The following is a 13,681-nucleotide window of genomic DNA, read 5'->3' on the forward strand; positions in this document are numbered from 1 at the left end:
GAGGAGAGACAGCCAGGGGAGAGAGCGCGAGGAGAGACAGCCAGGGGAGAGAGCGCCAGGGGAGAGAGCGCAAGGAGAAACAGCCAGGGGAGACAGCCCGGGGAGAGAGCACGAGGAGAGACAGTAAGGGGAGAGAGCGCGGGGAGAGACAGCAAGGGGAGAGAGCGCGGGGAGAGACAGCAAGGGGAGAGAGCGCGGGGAGAGACAGCCAGGGGAGAGCGTGAGGACTGCCAGGAGAGACAGCCAGGGGAGAGAGCGCTAGGAGAGACAGCCATGGGGAGAGAGCGCAAGGAGAGACAGCCAGGGGAGAGAGCGTGAGGAGAGACAGCCAGGAGAGAGAGCAGGAGGAGAGACAGCCAGGAGAGAGAGCAGGAGGAGAGACAGCCAGGAGAGAGAGCAGGAGGAGAGAGCCAGGGGAGACAGCCCGGGGAGAGAGCACGAGGAGAGACAGCAAGGGGAGAGAGCGCGGGGAGAGACAGCAAAGGGGAGAGAGCGCGAGGAGAGACAGCCAGGGGAGAGAAGGTGGAGAGACAGCCAGGGGAGAGAAGGTGGAGAGACAGCCAGGGGAGAGAGTGAGGAGAGACAGCCAGGGGGGAGAGTGAGGAGAGACAGCCAGGAGAGAGAAAGAGAGCGAGGAAAGACAGCCAGGAGAGACAGCCAGGAGGATGAGCAAGGAGAGGCAGCCAGGAGAGACAGCCAGGAGAGAGAGAGAGAGCGAGGGAGGTTTTTTTAAATTAGTAGATGTCATATAGCTCGTCATTTGAAAAGTAGATCCTAGCACAAAAATTGTGGGCACCCCTGTACTATAGTAATGATTCGATTGCGCTGTAGCCCAATGCAAGGGACTGTAATGGGGTCCAGGAGCACACGCTGGACCCCATTACTACCCCTGAGTGTTACATATTTGATCATTTTTTAAGATCTTCATTTTAATTCTCCAATGTTATACAACCAGTTCATAAACATAAAATGTATATATGTAAACTCTTCGTAATAAAATAAGGTAAATCTTTTTTCATTGGGACCCTTACAGACCCCTTAGAAGTCAACAACATAAACGCACATCATTTAGTTTGCCTGTTCAAGTGATTGGCAGACTTCTGACCTTAAAACCACAAGCCAATGTATTATTTTCAAAAGAATCACTTGGACTGCGCGATCAGAATGTTGTAGAGCTCACGTTGATGGGTGTTTTCCTGCATTTGACAGTCATTTGGAACGCACCAGGTCAAGCAAGATCCCCGACTAACCGAGAAGCACACATGGAAGTCCAGCGGCTGGCTTTGACCTGTTCTGCGTTTCAGGTGCAGAAAGTCCTATTGAGGTAACTGCAGGCACAGCTGGTCACATGAAGCTTTTTCCATTCACACAGCCCATGCGTTAAGATGGAAACTCGTCAACATGAACCCTCATTTTTCTGACTTGTGTGAATGATTTTTATTTGTCCAGTTCAAGGGCTTCACTTATTTTGATTGTAACTTGTGTGGTGACTTCAGATAACTTGTACAAAAGATCTTCAGAATTTTAAACAGCAATAAATAATATTATTTGAATGGGACCGTCTAAACCAGGCCTTCTTAAACTTTCTCCACTCGTGACCCCTTTTTGGCCGAGGACATTTTTAAATCGGTCAGTGTCTCTCTCCTCTTCTCTCCCCCCCAGCGGTGATGGCGGTCCTGGCCGGGGACTCAGATTGCGACCCCCCCTGTTCACTTGCGGGACCCCATATGGGGTCGCGACCCACACTTTAAGAACCACTGGTCTGAACCATCCATTCAACTTATAGCCAATCAGGGCCCGCACACTACATACCCTGTTTCCCCAAAAATAAGACTTACCCCAAAATTAAGACCTAAGACCATTTTTGGGAATTGCTCAAATATAAGACCTACCCCAAAAATAAGTTGTGACCATTCCCAGGGCCGGTGGTGGCATAAGGGGGAACTTGAAGAGCCCCGGGAGAGAATCAGCGGTGCCAATGAAGCCAGCGCTAGAGGAAGCGAGGCGGCAGCGGAGGGAGCAGAGCCGCGTAAGCCGATGCCTCCTCTATAGCGCCGGCTCCTGTCACAGGCGGAGTGATACCAAATGCACTCCGCCTGTGAGGAATCCATAGTGAAAGCGCGCTTCGCTCATTCTGGCCAGCGATTGGTTAGCAAATTGCTCTTGGAAAGGTACGGCGCCCCTGATTGCCCTGATCACCATATTCTTAACTTTGCCATTTTGGATTATTTAATTTGGATTTGCATTAACTTTGGATTGTTGTACATTAAAAAAAATAAATTAAGACCTACCCCGAAAATAAGACCTAGTGTGTTTTTTTTGAGCCACAAAAAATATAAGACAGTGTCTTATTTTCGGGGAAACACGGTAGTTGGTGCAATCTGAGAGTAACGTGTGTCTAGTGAAAGCCTTGAACTTGAGTCAGGGGTCAGAGGTCACCTGAGGTCTGAGAGCTCCCTTTCTGGGTCAACTGCCTGATCGCACAAACGTGTCTCCCAGCTCTTGAGTGTTTACAGCAGTGCCAAATACCAAAGCTCCAAAAATTAGAAAAATGTGTTCTCACAATACAGAAGTTTTGGTTCAAGAAGGAGAGAAGAAAACCATCCTGGGCCAATACAGCTCATTTTGCCCTAATACACCCATAAATGGAATCCTTTTTTTTTTACATTCCTAAAAAAAAAACATTCAGGAGGTGACAGGACATCAAAAACGTATTTGTTCCATACCATAGAGAAAACACATTTATTAAACAAGCTCATTGGCTCTGAGAACGTTGCTCACGTGAACAGAGGCTCCCCCACCGGTGAGTAGCCAGAATGTGACTCAAAACACAAGAGGATACACTCCATGCACCTATCGCACTCAAAACCGCTGCTCCATAGTGTAAACAATGGGTGCTGCGGCAGTCAACGAATGGCAACCGTCTATAATCACAGGATAACATAGACACCGGCACACCAAGTAACGGATCAATGGCGTCTGTTTATTGACGCACGAAACATGGCACGATGCATCAAAAGCAACGTTTCGGGGGTCTCACAGGATCTCCTTTATCAGGCAAAATTATTATTCTGCCTGATGAAGGGGATCCTGAGACCCCAAAACGTTGCTTTGATGCATCGTGCGTCAATAAACAGACGCCATTGATTCATTACTTGGGAGTGTCGGTGTCTATGTTGTTCTCAAAACGCAATAGAGCGCCAAACCCAATGGTGGAAGAGCCTATGCCGGTTTAAAGGAGAACTATGAGGTGAGTGCTTCTCACTCACCTCATAGTTCTAGCCGACCTGTGACAATGAGACTGTCACAGGTCGGCTTAGTAGATCGGGAGGTGAGCGAACACATACCGGGGTTCGCTCACCTCTCGATCCTGTCACGGCTCTCTGCCGTGACAGGGGAGGGGCTGGATTCCCCCCCTGCCCGCTCCGATCCGCCAGCGCTGACTGGCGGAACGGACGGGGCGGGTACAGCTGGCTCCGCCTCTAGATAGGCAGAGCCAGCTGTCAGTCACGCGGCTGGGCGGATCCCGGCACAATTGTTGGGATCCGCTTCAGCTGCGGCATCTCAGTATACTGAGCCTAGGGTGACGGGAGGACGCTAGTTTGTGTCCTCCCGTTACCCTAAGGAGAACTATGGGGAAAAGCCCTGACCCCATAGTTCTCCTTTAAGAAACTATGCTGGGACAAAACTATTGCGTTTTTGCATGTTTGACCCAAAAATTGCACGCAACTGTTTCAATCTACAATGTGAAATCAGTAAGTCAATGCAAAGTGGTTGAAGTTCTGGTTCTGGTAAAAAAAGAAGAATGAATATCTGCTGCAATGCAATATATGGAAACAATCAGTTCTGTAACAGCGGGATAAATACATGTATGGACTGTGCTAGGGCTGCCCATGTACACAATGAATGCCCAGCCTCTGTAGCAGGAAGTTGTACAATGGTAAGGCGGTAACAATGACGTGATTACACCCCATCTTATACACAGCTGTCAGGATGTGTAACGACAAAGGCACCCAAATATTCTGCCTTCCAACACAAAACAAAACCGGCCCGCCAGGCCAATGACTCTCATGGAATTGTACGGCGGAGATAGCGCGCCGAGCCGCGCTCAGCGGGTCCAGTGCTTTTAGCACTAGGCCCTTGTAATGTTGACGTTTTGGATTCAATGGCCAACGGTCTCCGTGGAGTCTTTATTCTCCCCGTGACCGTATTTCTTCTGGGTGCTCCGGTTTCGTCCCATAACCCAAGCCCATACATGAGCACAGTGAACGAGCGGAGAGAGGAGACCTCTGTGACCAATGATTTTAGAGTCGCCGCTGAAAAAAAACAGTTCCACCTATTGTGCTTCTATAACCCTTTACAGTTTAATACCAGCTCGGAGATTTCAGGGATGAATCGGAAAATATAATGCGGTTTTCAAATACAGGAAGGTCCTACTTTTGCTTGTCCCTGATAAATCCCTACAGCTGCTTCTCACTTGTAGAACCTGCTCACCAAAATGTAAAGCAGCACTGCAGCCAAAAATAAAAATAAAATAAATAGCCCATGAAAAAAATTAATAAAAAAGCGAGTGTTGCTGAATTACTCGCCTTTACTCCAGAGCTGTCACCCGCAGTACTTCTTTTCCACCACAAGGTGTCCTCAAGTCTTCCAGTTTAAATGACAACCAGCATCATTCATTTCACTTCCTCCGAACCCAGGCCGTCACAGCCAAGCCCCCTCAGCCTGTGATTGGACAGTGAAAGGAGAAGCAGCACAGTGATGAGCTCATCCCTCAGGTCACTCTGTTCTCTCCTGCCATCAGTATTTACCTTGTCAACAAAAGAACTGATTTGGCTCTTTTTGCTGCTTTTTCCCTCTTACACTCTGAGCTCAGCTATGTGGGGGACTGCAAGACGCTGATATCAATTGGGGTAGGTAAAGCCAAAAAAATGTTTTAGGTTTGGATACATTAAGGTAACACATTCCTAAAATCATCATAAAAAACTAAACGGGCCCCCAGGATCTTATAACCTCAATGAACCAGCATACACAATATATTAGCAAAAGTCTTGCCTGCCAAAGCATTCCCCTCCAGCGCCGCCATGCCCACGCTCCCTACCGCTGACAACGCTTCCAAACCTTCTTCAAGCCGAGTCTTCAGCCACTTGATTGGCTGGGCCTGACTGACTTGTGTGCAGGGGCGTTACTTTCTCTCAGCGAGGAGCACGCTGAGCTGCGTCAGCACTATTTTAATAAAAGACTTTGCACTTCTGCCTCATAGCACTAGGGGGTCCCCGGTTCAAATCCCGGTCTGCATGTTCTCCCTGTGATTGTGTGTTTCCTCCGGGTTCTCCGGTTCCCTCCCACACTCCAAAGACATGCTGGAAGGTTAATTGGCTCCTGTCTATATTGGCCCTTGTATGCGAGATAGGGATCTTAGATTGCAAGCTCCTTGACGGCAGGGACTGATGTGCATGTGCACTGTGTAAAGTGCTGCGTAAATCGTCAGCGCTACATGTACTAAATATGACTATTTCCACAATAAAAGCAGAAAGCGGTCATTTCTTGTCCTGCAGCCTCTTTGGGAGATTTCCCTTAAAAGGAGAACTATGGGGTCAGTGCTTTTCCCCATAGTTCTCCTCAGGGTCACGGGAGGACACAAACTAGCGTTCTCCCGTGACCCAAAGCTCCGTATATCACGAGCTACAGCTCGCTGTATACTGAGACCGACGCAGGCGGGACGGATCCCGACATTGCTGTTGAGATCCACCCAGCTGTGTGAGTGACAGCTGGCTCTGCCTATCTAGAGGCAGCTGTGCCCGCCCCCTCCCCCGTCCGTTCCGCCAGTCGGCGCTGGAGGATCGGAGAGGGGAATCCCTGCAGGGAGCCGTGAGTGACAGCCACCGCTCTCTGCAGGGACGGGATCGAGAAGTGAGCTAGCAACGGTATGTGTTCTCTCACCTCCTGATCTATTGAGCCGACGTGTGACAGTCTCATTGTCACACGTCGGCTCGAACTATGAGGAGGAGGGAAAATCACTTGCCTCATAGTTCTCCTTTAAACTTCCTGTCCACGAAACGCAGCAGGAAGTAGTTCCCTTCCTAGACAGCCGACACTAGAACAGTTGGATACCCTCACTTCCTGTTCTGATGACAATTGTAACATTTTGCTGATAACGTTCATTGGGACAAAGAGAAACAAGTCTGTTTCTCTTTGTCCCAATCTTTAGATCCATTTGAAGTGAATAATTGTAACATGATTTATAAATCGGAGTTTCATTGTCACAAATCTGTATTCGCTCCAGTTACTCGTACGACATAACATTACGCAGAGGGGTCACCGAGAGCTTCGTGGAGAACGCACAGGGGGGGCTGGAAATGGAGCCGGAATACCAGGAGACATATGGAAACAGATGGGGCCGAGCGGACGTTTCATGGGACATTAGCCATGCCTCAACACAAAATGATCCTGCTCAATGAGGCGGCGAGACGGGCGACAGATTGTGACCCAAAGCACACCGAACTCGTGTCCTTGAATGAATGGCAGGCGGGAGGGAGGGAGGACGGGACGAAAAATTCCCCCATCATCTCTGCTGGAAAGTACTTTTAATGGGTTTGTGTACGAAAGGTTATTAAAGGAGAACTATGGAGTCAGGGCTTTTCCCCATAGTTCTCCTTTGGGTAACGGGAGGACACAAACTAGCGTCCTCCCGTCACCCTAGGCTCAGTATACCGCAAGCTACAGCTTCCTGTATACTGAGACGCAGCAGCTGAAGCGGATCCGCCCAGCTGCGTGAGTGACAGCTGGCTCTGCCTGTGTAGAGGCAGAGTCAGCTGGACCCTCCCCCGTCCGTTCCGCCAGTCAGCGCTGGAGGATCGGAGCGGGGAGGGGGGAATCCAGCCCTTCCCGTCACGGCTCTCTGCCGTGAGCGAACGCCGAACGAGAAGTGAGCGAACGCCGGTATGTGTTCGCTCACCTCCCGATCTACTGAGCCGATCTGTGACAGTCTCATTGTCACAGGTCGGCTAGAACTATGAGGTGAGTGAAAAGCACCCCCCACCTCATAGTTCTCCTTTAAGGGGTGACATAATAGATGGGAAAATGCCTTCCGCCGACAGGTGCCTATTTTATGGCCTCTTACCCTGTTAGCTTGCCGGGTGAATTGATGGGGCAGTCAAATGGAAGAGGAGGCTGCAACAAGACACTGCAGGACATGCAGCCTGTTCATTCTGACATCACTATTAAAGAAGAAACTTACCCTTACAGTAAGTAAGTAGGCCCTACTCCTGCATGGCAAAGGTTAAGTGCTCGTTTTGGCCTAGGGGGCACAAAGAAAGCAGATATACTCACCGGATCCGCGGTCAGCACTCACCTTTCTCCCTCCACTCCAGCTTTGGATTCACCCTCAACGTCCTCACGTCTAATACAAGTCAATGGACCTGCATTAGACAGGACGACATCACAGGTCCTTAGAGTGCTGTAGTCCAGGGGAGAAGGAGCTGCGTGGACCGCACTATAATTTCATGTTTAGTTTACTCATTTGTATTGAGATTGTAGTCCATCTCGGGAGCGAGCTTGGAGCGGTGACTACTTTACAACACACACAGGGACCATGGGGAACAGACGTAGCCCCCCTCCAGAAGGAAGGACAGTGTCAGCACCAATTCAGAGATGATTGGGAGGATCTACAGCCGAGTGATACACAAATAAGATACATTGTTGTTCAGAGTTAAGGGACTTGAATGTATTTTTAAGATTTAAGGGCCCATTCACACCACATCATCTCCAGACCAGATTGTTTTCCGGACCCAAAAATGCATCCTAATGTATCCCTATGCTATTTCTGGCCTCTGTTCATTCCAGCGCAGTCCGTTCCAGACCAGACAAATACTGCATATCTCCTTCTATCTGGTCTGGAATGCACTTGAGAGCCCATTTTAAGTTAAAAAATAAAAAGCTCCGGAATGTGGCAAAATCCAGCGTACCCATCGCACTCATGACCAAATAATACTCTTAGAGTCGGGTGGGTGCCAAAGTGACTGCAGATGCCTCTGCAATCCAAGATAAGTGTATGTATAAAGTAGGGGAAATTAAAGATTCATTTCTCGATTAATCGTTTAACGTTTTGATCGATTAAAATTATTTTATATTATCGCTAATGAAAACCCTCACCTCTCCGCCGGCTTCCGGGAGATATTGAGTGGGGCACGTGAGATTAATAACGTGCTGGATTGGCGTGATCCTAGTTCATGTTATTACTTCATTGCTGTGTAGTATGTGTATAGGCCAATGTAGTTGGATCTGCATGTGCGTTATCATTAATCGAAATTAATCTATTGAAAAAAAATTTATTAATCGAACAGGAAAATTTTAAATCATTACCAGACCAAGAAAGCCACTCGATCTCCAATAGAATTTCAAGTCAAAACCGGTTTATTGTTTCAATCGCTATCACATCATATAGCGACGTTTCGGGAACAACAGCGGTTCCTTCTTCAGGTAAACAGAATGACCAAAAAAAAAGCGCTGCAAAAACGCAATCCACTCCATTCCGGATCTGGTCCGGGAAATGGTGTGAACCCAGCCTAGGTCCTGAGTGTAGTGTCACTTTAAGGGCCGGTCACCACCTAAGCTTTGCGCTAAATGCTGCCATCACACAGCGCACGATACCAAGCACTAGGTGCATTGCTATCCATCTGAATGGCACCCCAACGCACCTCCGGGCAGCAGTACATTACACCAACGCACGCAGTACTGCAATACGGTGCATTGTGGTGAATGCATGCAATACTTTTCACCGCAACGCACGGCATCGAGCATTGAGCTACAAAGCATCGCCACCGGGAGGTGCGGAACATCAAAAGGATGCTGGAGGGAAGGGTGTCACCCACTGAACTAATTACAACCAGTTCATCAACATGGGGGTGGAAATTTGCACAGCGTACGGTCGGCTTTACACAGACTCCGCTGCCAATTTTTTTTTTTTTACGTTACTTCCTCTTTAAATGTTAATTTTCTTACTCGAGTGCGTTTTAGTTTTGAAAGGTTTTATTGTTGGAGATTTCACAAAACTGGACATTTGCTACACAGCCCATATGCAAGCTGTAAAAGGGGTCATTGCACAAGAACATACAGAACGCGGACACAATGGGCTTTGTTGCTCCTTGTGAATTCGGAGATTAGAAGAGAAGGTGACGGAGGTCATTCAAGCTTCAGAAGCTGCAAATTCACCTTTGTATTGTCTTATTTCTAGAACAGAGACAGAGAGATCTTCTACATCTGCAATTAAAGGGACCGCCGCCGTGTTAGGAGAGAAATATGTAGCCTGCCACAACAGAGTTTACTTTAAATGCTTTTATTTCCACCAGCCTGCACGTCTACCGCAATGCCCGTAACGCAAGGGATCGCATGCACAACGTCTCCTCGCGTTCTGGGGCGTCGCAGTGCCATTCAAATCAATGGCACTGCAGACAAGCCCCCCCCCCGCCCGCAGTACGATCGGCCGCACAGGAACACGTGGTAATAAAATTGCCTCTGTCCCAGTGCGGTGCGATCGAAAAAAATAGTGCATGCAGCATTTTTTGTGATTGCACTGGACCTGAACGCAGGCAATGAAGTGTCATGCGTTCCGGTGCTGGAGATCGCACTGCGGCAGTGGGGGGAGGGGGGTGCCATTGACTTCACCGTCACGTCCCCTCACAGTCCACAACGCAGTGAGCCAGCCGGGATGCGATCCGGTACCGAATCAGTGCCGGTGATAGGTGATGTGATAGGAGGGGGCTCTGATGTAACGGTGCGCTCCTCATTTGAAGGGGGGGCTCTGGTGTAATAGGAGGGGGCTCTGATGTAACGGTGCGCTCCTCATTTGAAGGGGGGACTCTGCTGTGAAGGGGGAAACTTCATTTTTCTGTGTTAGTGTGGATTCCCCCTTAAAATCAATACCAGACCCCTGTTTGAGATAGGGGTCTGTTATGAATTTTGGAGAGGCCACAGGTCACTTTTCTCCAATTTTAACATTTATGCTTTTTACATTTTAAACTTGGGGGGTGTCTTGAGATTTTGCATTTTTAGAAAAGGTGTCACGACCGAAAAAAGGCTGAGAAACGCTGCTCTAGAGAGAAGTCTGAAGGTACATTTGGGTATGTTTGGACACACCCTTAAAGCACCAAACTATGGAAAAGCAAGCGGGTAAATACACGAAAATTAGCGGGGTCACTTCACCCAAAAAACACATGAAAGCAGGTCTGGGCAAATCCCAGGAGCCAGGTGGCCAATGTTGGCCCCAATAGAGTTTTCCTCTGGTTGGCGCCTGGATGGGACAGACTCCATGATGATCTGCATTACACATTCACAAATACATACTCCTAAAGCTTGAAGATAACTGATAACTGATCCTCACGCACACACTAAGCCATAAATGAGGCGCCTGTCTCTTTAAGTTGCAGGTATGTTGGGCAATCGTCTGGAGCATCTCACACAATTAGGGGTGCGCAGCGCAGGCGGTTTTCTCTCTCGGCGGGATGTCAGGTATTTGCAGCTCATTAAAGGCTCCTCATTATGGACACCGTTTCATCTTGCTGAGCAATTCTATGAAGGATGAAGCAGACGCTCGGAGGCGGAATCCACCTTTTATGGTGATCACTATAAATTAGGACTCCGCTGTCCCTGTTCTCATACATTTTACACTTAAGGAAACGTAGGCAATTGTATGAAAGCTAGAGGAAGGAACGGTCTAAGCTTCTAAGATCTATGCTATATGCACCCTCCTTGCTGGGGCTGGAGAGGCCATGGGTTTGATAAACTCGGTCCAGGGGAGGGGGGGGTACCCAGCATCCAGTACATGGAACATTTATATTCACGGTACGGTTTTCCTTTAAGTTAACTCTGTGCGGCCAAATTTGATGCTCAACCTTTCATGGCCAGAGGTCACTAAAGTCTAGATGCCCAGACTAAATTTAGCCGTGTCACTATGCATTGGGTAAAGCCCATCTCCGTGCAAAGTTAAGCCACCTCCCCCCCCCCCTTGACCTTGACCTTTCACTTAAAAAAAAATAAGTGTGAGAACTAGACTTGCTGCCATTGCAATGCAGAACAAATGCTAGATGCTAGGCTGTATCTGACTTCAATTGGTCTGTGAAGGTTCTCATGCATCCAGGTCACATGGTATATCTGTAACAAAATAAATCAAGGCAACTGGACTTGCTGTATTTTTTTTTAAAGACGTTTCACTGCTCATCCAACCAGCATTCCTGAATTGAGAAAGCTATTCAGATGACCAGCGAAACGTCAAGAAAAATACAGCAAGTCCAGTTGCCTTGATTTGTCTTTTACAGATACCGACTTCCAGAAGTTTTGGTCGAAACATGAGTGTCAGAACTTCTGATCTCTGTACTAGTTCCGGGTCAGCGATTAAAGTAGCATTAGGCCTCATTCACACGAGAATAAGCCGGCATGTACAGATCTGTGCTGCGTGTGCGGTCATATCGGGCAACTCCTGGGAAGGACAGGTGCTGCGTGTGATTAGTACGCAGCCCCCGTCCTTCTCTATGGGAGCATGTGGCCGTACGCCCCCCTACGGTCACTTCAAGTGCAGGTCCGTGCGGGTGTCCCAGCTCCATCCTGTCAGCGTACGGACACCCGCACGGACGTGCAGGGTGGGTGAGCGTAGTGCAGTGTACGGCCACATACTCCCATAGAGAAGGACGGGGGCTGCGTACTAATCACACGCAGCACCTGTCCCTCCCGGGAGCGGCCCGATACGGCCGTACACGCATCACGGAGCTGAACGTGCCGGCCGATTCCAGTGTGAATGGGGCCTAAAACTCTCAAACTTTTTTCAATAATGAATCCAGATAAAACAAATATACATCGCCCAGCAAAGCATTGCTTTTCATTTTTGCCCAAACACTTAAAATCATCATGTTTCTGAACAGCTGCTTCCAAGTCTCTCAGCTCAGCTTCCCTAAACTTCCTGTCAAGTACAAGATCACAAAGCAGACTCCAGAAACTGTTCATCTACTAGACTGGGAGAAGAAGGGCCAGGGGGGAGGAAAGTAGCTTGATTTGCTGCATCTGTGTGTTTGTGGAAACAAAACAAATGGCAAACGCACTCATCAACTCATAACCAGCTTTTTTTAAGCGCGGTGCACATGGAAGGGTTTTAAACAGTACAACAGCAAAACGTTTCCTGGCACACTCACCAGCCAGCATGCAAAAAAAACTTGTCTCACCGCTAAGGTTAAAAACAGAGGTTTAGATACATGTCTTCTGCATAATATGTGAAAGCCGCACAGCCACGTCAAGGCACCTCTGTGTGTAACTCTAAACTATGACCTAACCTTTTGCCCCATGTGCTCCAAGATGGAGACTCTCATAGGTTAGAGTTAGGACCGCAGTACACAGAGGTGCCTCGACGAGGCAGTGCGGCTTTCACATATGTCTAAAACCTCGGTTTTTAACCTTAGCGATGAGACAAGTTTTTTTGTTGCATGCTGGCTGGTGACTGTGCCGGGAAGCTTTTTGCTGTTGTGTATTTTTGGAAACACACACAGCTTACTAGCACACGCAAGGGGTGACTCCATAGCACTCTGCTTGAGAAAGGAGTCACTCTAAGGGTAGGTTCACACCTAGGCGATTCAGATGCGGGGCTGTTTTCGATTGCGCGGTTGTCAATGCGTAGAGATGTCTATGGGACCCAAACCGCGAAAATAGCTCCTGCACCTTTTCGCACGACAGGCGATTTAGTCCGCGTGTCAATTTAGTCCATTGACTTCAATGTGCAATCCAATCCGCGCGATAAAATCGTCTAGGTGTGCACCGGCCCTGAACCTAGCCTAAAACAGGAAGTCAGGACCAGTGCTCAGGGGACCGGCTGATTGTGCAGGAAACAAACTTTTACACATCAAGCAGCAGCATCCATAAGGGTTTTTATCAGCATTTGGAATAGCTTAAAACCCCTTTGTCTTTAATATCACTTTAAGACAGCAAAGCATCAGAATGACAGCCGGGGGAACTAGCATTCCCAAAGCAGGGTTCAGTAATGGCGGCCAATGTTACTCTCTCCTGACACTGTCCCTTTAAAACCCTTTTTTTTTAGTAACCTAAATCCAAATGGAGAATGGCAATCCAGCACAGCAGTCTGTTCTTGCCGGCCATCGGTCCTCTTGTCAAAAGCTGCCTGGAGGGCGTCTCTGCTGGACAGCCAATTACAAGTGTCCATGTCACACAGGAACCAATGTGGGCCCCTGAAGAAGGAACCTCACCACTCCACAGGCCACAAGGGAGAGGACTCCGATGCCCAGAGATCACATGCAACACTAAAAACTCTATATAGTAACTATAGACAATTTGCCTTCCTCAATACATTACATACAATGTTACATTGTTTTTAAAGACATGAAGTTATCTGGTAATCGGTTTTAATATATTCTTTGCTCAGATATTTTATTATGAGCTAACAAATGAACAAACTGCGTCCTCGCTTTAAGAATTTATTCACATCGTGTTTACTTCACACCAAAACCTGAGGGGAACCACCAGTCAACGGTGGGTCCATTGACATGCAATTGGACCTTCCGATTTCCTTGTGATCCCTTTTTTAATGGACGCTAATGGAAGGGCACCAAAAAATAAATGGTTCTGAATGGGCCTAGTTCACACTGGAACTGTGTCATTACATTGTGTTAAAAATATTTGCATA

The 13,681-nt window shown here is 48.2% G+C and overlaps 1 protein-coding gene across 2 annotated transcripts in view; it reads right to left on the reverse strand.

Annotated features, from left to right (window-relative positions):
• Positions 1 to 13,681, reverse strand: part of ZBTB47 (zinc finger and BTB domain containing 47) — a 56,020-nt gene that overhangs the window by 12,515 nt on the left and 29,824 nt on the right. The window lies entirely within an intron of this gene.

The sequence above is a fragment of the Nanorana parkeri genome, unplaced genomic scaffold (genome assembly GCF_000935625.1).
Source record: "Nanorana parkeri isolate BGI_ZX_2015 unplaced genomic scaffold, ASM93562v1 scaffold351, whole genome shotgun sequence".
NCBI classification, from domain to species: Eukaryota; Metazoa; Chordata; class Amphibia; order Anura; family Dicroglossidae; genus Nanorana; species Nanorana parkeri.